We start from the raw sequence: 10459 nt of genomic DNA, 5'->3' as shown, positions 1-10459 counted from the left end.
CTGCCCACCTAAGGTTCAAGGGGTAGCACAAAAGCTGCAGAGATGTTTCACATCTCAATCTGTAAGAAAAGTGCAAATGGTAGTACCCAGGGTATATATGAAGCCTGTTAAAGTCAGAAAATGTGCCAGTTATTATTGAAATAATGAAAACACATACAAAATTGCTAGTCTAAGAACTACCTTACTCTAAAACAAAACCAAAGAAATGAATATGGAACATGACAGGATCCTAAGGAGAGATATTACTGGACTAGGTCAGCTGCCAACCTGCATAATATTTAGCATCCTATCTAATGGCCATCTCATCCCCAAATTGGTCAACATCTGTCCAGCCCATCCCTTTTTTCTTTTCTCCTGATCATTCCTTCTTTTCCCCACAATGTACATACAAAAATTAGTACTTTGAGAACAATTTTATTTCATTGACATCATTTAAAAAATATGACCATTTTACATAAAAATTGACATGCTTAGTTTCTCTTGGGAATAACAATGACCCGCACTCCTTTTGGTCATAATTAGCTGAGGGACGCCTGGGTGGCTCAGTCAGTTAAGCGTCTGCCTTCGGCTCAGGTCATGATCTCACAGTTAGTGGGTTCGAGCCCGCATTGGGCTCTGTGCTGACAGCTCAGAGTCTGGAGCCTGCTTCAGATTCTGTGTCTCCTTCTCTTTCTGCCCCTCCCCCACTCATGCTCTATCTCCCTCTGTCTCAAAAATAAATAAACATTAAAAAAATTAATAATTAGCTAGAGCTGATGGTGTAAACGCTCTGGATTCTCTATTTACCCCAGTCCTCACTAATCCCTTTAATCATACACAGCATCTTTCACTTGTTTATATAACCTGTCTAGTTTCTAGAGAAGTTTGAATTTCATTTCTGTGGTTTTCTCTTTTAGTGCCATTATCTCTTTTAGGACATGTATTGCTTAATGTCTGTTCTTATAATTATCAATATGCAAATCCTTCCACTTACCCAACTGTTAGCTCTGTGAGAGTTCTGTGCTTCGTTCTGGGGTTTCTAAAGGGCACATGATGGATGTTCAGTGACTATTTGATGGAATGATAACGCATTAGATGAGACAGTGTCACAGGGTGGGGACAGGACTAGTATAGGAGCCAGGACATCTAGCTTTTCTATTAACATCCCATGTGACCTTGAGCAAGATATACCTCCATTTTTGAGTCTCAGTTTCCATGTTTCTAAAAATAGGGAAGTTAATTTGAATAGTCATAACTGTCTTTTCATTCCAGAATTTTATGATTCTAGAGTTCTCTGAATCTGACTTTCCTCAATTTCTAGAAGTTTGCCAGCTCGGGCATGAAGTCCCCACCCTCTTCCCCGTTGAATATGATTGGAAAATTATTGTGATTATGGTTTTGCAAAGGCAGTCAAGAGAGCACATCAAAGAAAATAATACTTGGCACATTGTGAATGAGATTTAAAACCAAATATTTTTAGACTGTGTTTTTTCTTTCATATGTCGTTATCTAAATTCTCTTAGCAGGGCTCCCATTTCAGATGTGATTTAGAGTTAATAATATGTTAAGAGTCAAGCAACTCTGTCTTCCCCGTTATGAATCCAAAAGGGGAGAGTACAGGCATCAGGACACTTGTGATGAAGAATTTGCCAAGTCACATGTTCCTTTATATTTGGCGGAGCAGTAAGAATTCTGTTGCCACTTGAAAGATAAATAATTGTAATAAATTCTCCTTTATTCCCGGCAGGACTGTCAGAAATCTGAACAGTACTTCTTACAATATTGCAACTGGGGATACAGACTCCCTACTGTCTTTAGGAAACTCAGAATTATGTCATAGGATATATTTTTTTTCTCAGACTGGATGTCTCAAGTAAAGGCAGTGATTTCCTCCTTGAAATGTAGCATTACAGAAATATTAATTAAACTTTATAGATAAATTTAAATGTAAATAAAAAAAGGAAGAATTACAATGAAAGTCACCTAAAATACTGCCATGTAGACAGTCACTCTTAACACTCCAAATACATGCACAGATACACATAATTTTGAAAAAGGTATTTGTCATTTTATTCTCTAGAACCTTCCCCCTGTCTCCAAGTACACTACTGTTCTGAAGACTAACCTGTCTACCCCCCTCAGTGGAATTTTAGTGAGGCAGTGAATCTAAGTGTTGGAAAGAAGTATTGCTTCCAACTTTAGTAGGGAGCAGTTGTTCTCAGCCTTGCACTACCATTATCTTGAGCCCAATAACTCCTTGTTGTGGGAGCTTTCTTGTTCATTATGTTTAGCAGCAGCCCTGGTTTTTGCCCAAAAATGCCAGTAACCCCCCCCCCCCCCCCCGTGTGGACAACCAAAAATGTCTCCAGCCATTTCCACTGGGGCAAAATGGCCCTGAACAATTGAGAACAAATAATGTAGTATGATTGCCCTCAAATAAAATCTTAGGCCTCTTATGAGGGAGGAATGACTTAGCTGTTTTGAGACTCTGAAGGAAGGAACCAAGCATACGTGTCTGGCATCTTCTGGATTTCCTTTGGGATCTGTTGCTTTTAGAGAATATATTCTTAGGAAGCTTCTGGTAATATAACTGAGACTTAAAGCTTTGGTGGTGATTTACTGAACCAAGTGTTTATTATTTTTTTGAACTTAGATGATAGCCAAAACTGTACTACATGACGCGCTTTTAAGGTTGTGGAGCTGACTTTAAACTGGCATGATTTAGGTGAGTGGCTTTAGGACTTCGGATTTTTTGTGTGCAAGCTACATGGTTATTTTGACCTTGACAGGTCATCACGGTGTAAGGTGGCTTTATCCTCAGGCAACTGACTATATCTCAGCAAAAACTGGATAATGGCCTTGGCAGATGTCTGCTGCTTGGGCTCTAGAAGGCAAACTGCTGTAGCTTGACTATAGACTCTATTTGACTTCACATTGCAAAAAAGACAGAAAAGTGGATTTGTTCTTTTGGAACATAGATAGGGAGAGAACTGTTGGCTGTTTGTACTGTTTTTCAGCCAGGCTTTCAGACTGGGACTTTGCACAGCACAGGCTGCTGAGTTCCAAGTGGACTCCACTTGTGAATTTCAAACTTTAAATTATTAGTGCCCGACCTGAACAGACGGTGCTATACCAGCTGCCTGAAATTCCATCCTTCTTTTTGTTGTCTTAAGCTGCATTCTTGGCAAAGTAAGAGTGAACATCTTTGATTCATGTTCCTTGGCCACATGTTCGCACATGCACACCCTCTACTCTCATCGCCACATGGTCCCAAAATGGCTATGGCTTTGTCCATTATACAAGTTCTGACCATTCTGACCTCTACATTTTAGAGTCCCAAAGAGTCATTCATATTAGTGTAATCAATTTTAGTATTTATGAAAAAATAAAAATAAGTCATTCCTTACCATAAAGAAGATATTCCTTCTTCTTTGTTGGAGGCAGAGACACAACCCAATGAACCTTTGGAAAAGTAAAGGTCTATACCTATAACAACATGTTTCTTGGAATCACAGCGTCCAAAACTTCGTTTTAAAAATTAGGCTTTAGACATACACTCAGAAAGAAGCAAGAGAAATATAAAAATAAAGGAAGGCAAAGAATTAAACTTGAGGAAGAGAAAGCATTCTTTAATGTTAAGATCATAGAAGATATTCTAGAGGGATATGAAAGGGAAAATGACATTAGATCTTCAAGGCCATCATAAACAGATATAAAAAAAAGAAAAAGAAATGTGTCCAGATCTCATTTCTTTTAAAGAGAATGTATGAATTAGAGGAATCATTTCAGTTATTCACAAACGGTAACTAGAGTCCAATAGCTTCTAATAGAGGAAGAGAAACAAGATCTTAAAGATCAATAAATAAAATGACTGCCTCACACAGAGCAGGATTCGGGAAATTACTGACCTTGAACCACACAGTTAGTTCAATTAAATCTGCAAAGTGAAATTCAGCACACTTGGAAAGCTCCCCTGAAGATTAGGACAGCTATATCAAACAGTTTTAATATAGAAAATTTGTACCTATTTAAAAAAAGCAGTAAGATTGATAATAGAAACTCAAGAATTACCTGGCAAACTTTCAAGGTGACAGTAATTGTCAACGGGTTTGCAAATACTGCCTGTGCCTTGAAGGAATATGCTCCAGGAACTTTTGACATTTTGAATCCAAGGGAAGGCATAGACGAGATGAGACATATGACCAGAAACTGGGCAGAACCATAATAGAGCTATCTGAATGTTTGTGTGTTGGTAGAATATCTCCTGGGAAAGATCATCTAACTTGGGAGAAATAAAGGCAGACACAATTTTGAATACTGGAAGCTTTTAGCAGCCCCATAAACTACATATTTCTGTCTGTGGCAGACACCAATAAGGCAAAATCTAGAGGCATATGTAAGGAAAAAAAAGTCTGAGCCAGAAAACAAAGAAAAGAAAGGAAAGAACAAAACATTCAAATTTAGCACACAGTGCTAGTTCTACCTGTCTCACTTGGAAAGGGAGCGATGTAAGAATCAGGTAAACTGTTAAAACTAAACTGAACTTTTCTAAAAGGAAGAAGGGAATACCAAAAAAGAAATAAAGAAAGACTATAACAACTCTGTAAAAAAGATGCACAAGATTGATCTAGGATTCTCCAGAAGCTTCAAGAATATGATGACTTGGGAAACGCATTGACAGAGGTACTGGTCTTTACTGCACCCTGGGACACAAGCCTCAATATGTCAAAAGCAGCATCAGCTCAGGAACCTACTGAAGGTGATTTTGCAGCTGAACAAATGTGGAGACCAGGTGAAAACCTTCACAAGCACGTTGATTTCACAAGGCTAAAAACAAATACAACAAAAAGCAGGGAGAGCAACCACTATGCTTGTGCTCAGGAAAAAGTGGAGGCTTTACCAATTAGTGAAGAACCACAGCATAAGAAGCGTAGATTGTACTGAGAGATGAGAATAAAGGAGTTTTGAATCTGCTGAGTAAGAACAAGTATGACCTGGTCACCAGAGATCCCCCATTGCAGATTATAAGAGTTCCAAGAAAATAACAGTGTTATAATGTGTCCACATAAGCTTCTGCCAGGCTGATGAGGAAAGGAGATTATTCTAGAGAGAGGAATGGTGTCTTCAAGACTAAGAGTCATCAGGTGAATGTCAACAATTGGTCAAAGTCAAGCAATGGAATAGAGGAATGGCCAGAGATGAAGTCAGAGATCTTAGGTACAAATAAGGCTGATCCATCATAGGTACTAAGTATATGTTAGTACCAAACAAGTTTAAAAACAAGTTTTAATGATGGAAGTACTGAGTTTCTTAGAAAAAAGCAGCAGCTAGAAATATTTAAGGTAAGGTTGAATAACATTGGGTCAGAAAGGGAAGAGGTCTTAGTGGAAGTGGCAAATACATATTGCATATGATTTTGGTTATCTGTTGCTGCATAGCAATGCGGCTGAAAATTTAGTAGCTTAAAACAACAGTTTATTACTTTTCATGATTCTGCCAATTGGTTGGATAACTCTTCCCCTGATCTCACTTGAGCATTCTCGTGGGACTGCAGCGTTCAGTTGGTGTGTTGGTCGGGGTTGGGGGGGTGTGCTCAGCTGGGCAGCTGCAATGGCAGGGGTTTTCTCTTGATGTACTCTTTTCCTCAAGGAGGCTTGGTTGAGCTTCTTTATAGTGTGATGGTCTCAGGGTTCCAACTGGGTGAAGGTGACAGCTGCAAGGCTTTTTGTGTCCTAGGTTCAAGGACCTGTGCAATACCACTTACGACACATTTTATTTGTCAAAGCAAACAGCAAGGTCAGCCTACTGTTGATGTGCAGCAAAATCTTGTGCCATATTTTTTTTTCAGTCCATCTGATCAACCAATAAACATTTGAAATTCTGTGGTCAAAATCAGTTGAGAACCGACCTCAAACATCTGAACTGCAATCCACTAACCAGTCTGTGATATCATCTGTATTCCAGATTAGTCCATCTTAGGTGTTACAGTTCTGCAAATGCTATTCACAGATGGGCCTTGTAGTATATGGGTTATTTTCCCCTTCCCCCACAACTTTTGGTTTTCTATAGAATTAATATTTGTTTTCTTTTCTTTGTTTGTTGTGTTAACTTTTTGTACATTTATATTAATGCATCTCCAAACTCTCTCTCAATGTGTTGTTAATCTCTTCTTGATACATTTAAAAACAGGAGGTATTCTTCAGTTTTCTCTTCCTAAAGATGTTTCCTGGGGAGAACCCTATCTTGTCCCAATCATGGTCTCCTAGAATTTTGTCATTAGCTCATTTCTGGATTTATGTCTTACTTGTTTCCTTGCAAACTCCCTCCTACTAGTGAAATACGCCCTCCAGTAACTTTCTGAAAGAAGGTAACATTTTGAAACCATGCATGTCTATTAAAAATGTATTCCACCTTCACACTTAATTGAAAAAAAAGTCTAGATAGAAAATAATTTTTACACATAATTATGAAGGCATTATTTTTCTGTCTTCTATCTTTCCAAATTGCTTATGAGATGTTTATTGTTTTTGGATCTTGACCATGTGTATAAAATCTGTGTTCTTCTCTCTGGAAGGTTTTAGAATCTTCTCCTTGTCCTCATCTTCTGAAATTGCACACTGACATTATTTGGTTTGGGTCAATAATCACCCATTGTGCTGGGCATTCAATGGATTCACTCAATCTGACAAAGCCACTTTTTTTCTTTCTGGGATTTAAAAAAAATTATTCAATAAATAATTAAATAATAAATAAATTATTTTAATTATTTTAATTATTCCTTTCCCTGCTTATTTTGTTCTCCTTTCTTTGGTATGGTCCAAAAAGATGTCCAGTGTTTTTCTGCTACTTGCCCTCTTTTTTTCTGAGAGGTATCTTTAACCTTATTGTTCAATCCTTCTCCTGAATACTTTGTTGTTATACTTTCAGTTTCCATGAGCTCTTTTATATTCTCCAAATACTCCTTTTCTGTAGGATTCTTTCTTGTTTCTTGATACAATAATTTGTAAGTATCACAAGGGCTGAGTTTTTTGTCTGTTCTACTTACTACTGAATTCCTGGTGCCTGGCACATAGTAAATGTTCAAATAGTTGTTAAGCAAATCTCTCTGGGGATATTTTTACAGGATTCTAGATGTTTTCTCCTCTGCATAATCTCTATTTCCTCCAAAATTTTATGTTCTAAATTATTTTAGCTTCATCCATTGTACAACTACTGATTCTTGGTTGTCTGCTCATATAAAAGCTTGGCTCTCAAAAGCTGATAAAAATCTCTTTACACACAGACTGAACTTGATAAGAGTAGATTCCTGTATGGCATCAATCAAATATAATTTAAAATATTCAGATCCAGTTTTCAATACACATTTAGTTAGATTTAACTGTAGAGTGTTCTAAATCATGCAGGATAGGTATAAATGTCTAGTTTTAACATGTCTTAGTATTTTCTCATCTTGAATCCCTCTTTTTTTAAGTAAATTTTAAAAAACTGTTTATTCATTTTTGAGAAACAGAGCATAAGTGGGGGAGGGGCAGAGAGAGTGAGAGGGAGACACAGAATCTGAAGCAGGCTCCAGGTGACAAACCGTCAGCATAGAGCCTGACCTGGGTGTCAAACGCACTAACCATGAGATCATGGCCTGAGCCAAAGTCGAACACTCAACCGGCTGAGCCACCCAGGCACCCCACAAATGCTTCTTTTAAGTTTGCTTTCCAAATATATTCATATAAATATGCAAAGATCTATAAGAATATTCATTACAATGTTTATTTTTTATTTTCTATATATAAAGAGAGCGTGAATGGGGGTGAGGGGCAAAGGGAGAGAGAAAAGAGAGTCTCAAGCAGGCTCCACGCTCAGCGCAGAGCCCAACATAGGGCTTGATCCCCCAACCCTGGGATCATGAGCTGATCTGAAATCAAGAGTCAGATACGCTACCAACTGAGCCACCGAGGGGCCCCAACAGTGTTGTTTTGAAACAACTTATATGTTCCTCAGTATGGAAAGTGTAAAATAAATGATGCACATGCATATAATGGAATACTATGCCGGGTTTTAAAAGCTTAAGGGATTCCTAAATGTGCTTACATGGAAGGAAGTCTAAATTTTGTTTAAAACAAGGTGCAAAACATAAAGAAAAATATGTAGTGTTCCACTTGCATAAAAAATAAATAGGCACAGAATTAATTATCCCCTTCCTATAAATAAAGCCTAGGTTGCTGGGGGAAAATATAACATCTACCTCCTTTGGTAACTTATTCTATGGATTAATAATTTAGAGAAAATCTTGGAAGGAAAAAAAGAAAAAAAATCCATGACAATGAAACCATCTTTATGTCTTACTTACGTAACCTCAAAACAAAATTTGTTATTTATTTATATCTTATTTACTACATTACAGGTACCCTTTAATGGACATGTGTATTTCAAATATTTTACATATGGTAACTTTAATTCTCACAACCACATATAAAGTAGATACTATTATTATCCCTCACCTTTTTTTAGATGAGGATGCTAAAGCACAGAGAAATTAAATAATTTGCTTAAGTTTCCTACCTAAGATTTGAATCTTTCTGTTACTTTCAGCCCAAAACATTCCTAACTGATATATGATTGGAAGGGCCAACTTTCTATCACTTTAAAATTCTAAGGGATGCCTGGGTGGCTCAGTCGGTTAAGCATCCGGCTTAGGCTCAGGTCATGATCTCACGGTCCGTGAGTTCGAGCCCCACGTCGGGCTCTGTGCTGACGGCTCAGAGCCTGGAGCCTGTTTTGGATTCTGTGTCTCCCTCTCTCTCTGACCCTCCCCTGTTCATGCTCTGTCTCTCTCTGTCTCAAAAATAAATAAACGTTAAAAAAATTTAAAAAAAAATAAATAAAATTCTAATTGGTCATTCATAAAAGAAAATGAGCTTTTAAACCTTTCAAACTGCTATTTACTCTAATAAGCACTATTACTTACATCTTCTTCAATGAATCACAACTCCTATTGGTATGTCATTTTTATGTCTTCATCCTTATAAAACCTTAAATTCCAGACTTGTATTTCTCTTACTTGGTGCTGACAGCAGCCAAGGAACATTTGCATCTTAAAAATCTAAGAAATAGATTCTTGCTACAAGGAAGAAGAAAAAAGAAGAAGAAGAAGAAGAAGAAGAAGAAGAAGAAGAAGAAGAGGAGGGGGAGGGGGAGAGGGAGGGGGAGAAGGAGAGGGAGAAGAAGAAGGGGAAAGAGGGAAAGGGAGGTGGGGAAGGAGAGGAGGGGGAGGAGGGGAAGAAGGGAAGGAGGAGGAAAAGGAGGAAGGCAAAAAAGGAAGCAAGAAAAGTAACTATGCGAAGTAATAGATTAATGGATATGTTATTAGCTTGACTGTGGTGATCATTTCACAAAGTACATATATATTAAAATATCAAGTTGTACACTTCAAATATATACACTTTTTAATTGTCAATTTTACCTGAATAAATCTGAAAAAAATCCCACATTTGTGCTTACATATTTTCCTTGATGTTTTCTTTTCTAGTAGTTAAAGACAGTCAGCAAACTGGCAGAATCATCATAGCAGGGGCTCAGGCTCAATTCAAGAAATATATTCTCCCCAGATCCTCTCCTTGCCCTCTGAATTATGCCAAGCAGTTCCTTCTTAGAACTAATAAAATACACATTAATTAATACATATTAATGTAATATGTACATATATTTACGTAATATGACTAGCATGCCAAAGTCATTTTACTTCTATACTAGTAAAGAAAATGAAAAGAAAAGGAGAATAATATATCCCTAAACACTGTACCTTCAGTCCCAGTACTCATATTTTAAAAAATTACTTTATTGGAAAGGGGATTGATCATAGTTTTAAGTGTCCTAGAAGCCTCTGAAGACCTGTCTTTGCCCCACTTTACACTTCTGATAGACTCCAGCTGGCTCTTTCTACATCGTCTCCTACTAAGAGAAAACTATTTTAAAGAGTAGTGGAGACCATGCTTGCTCTGTTCAGGTCCCCTGAGATCCCTTGGATCTTGTCTCTGTGCCCACCTCCAGGTTCCATGTGCCTTGTTTCTACAAAAAATGCTGACCTTGGCTAGAGCCACTTTGCAAAGTGCAGAGAACAGGAAGCTCCTAGGACATTATCATTGGAGCCTGCAGCCAATGACTGACTTGATTCTCAACTATGCAAACCCAATTCCTGTGCCTCCAGTAAGGACAAATTCTGAGATAGAATTCACACTCCAGAGATCAGTCTGATGATAGAGCTTTGTCTGAAATCACATCCTTGCTTAGTTTCTTCCTCTTCCTCTTTGATTTGTTCACTCTTTTAACAGATTTCTCTGCGAACACGTCTTTAATAAATTACTTGCACATAAATCCCCATCGTCGCATCTACTGCTAAGGATGTCAACTTCCTAACCTAAGACATAAAGGGACAGGTTTTCATCAGTTGTTCATAGCATCAAATTCTCCCCCAAACTCAGCCCCA

Source organism: Panthera tigris, chromosome B4, assembly GCF_018350195.1.
Source record: "Panthera tigris isolate Pti1 chromosome B4, P.tigris_Pti1_mat1.1, whole genome shotgun sequence".
Taxonomy (NCBI): Eukaryota; Metazoa; Chordata; class Mammalia; order Carnivora; family Felidae; genus Panthera; species Panthera tigris.
Note: the sequence above shows the minus strand (reverse complement) of the source record.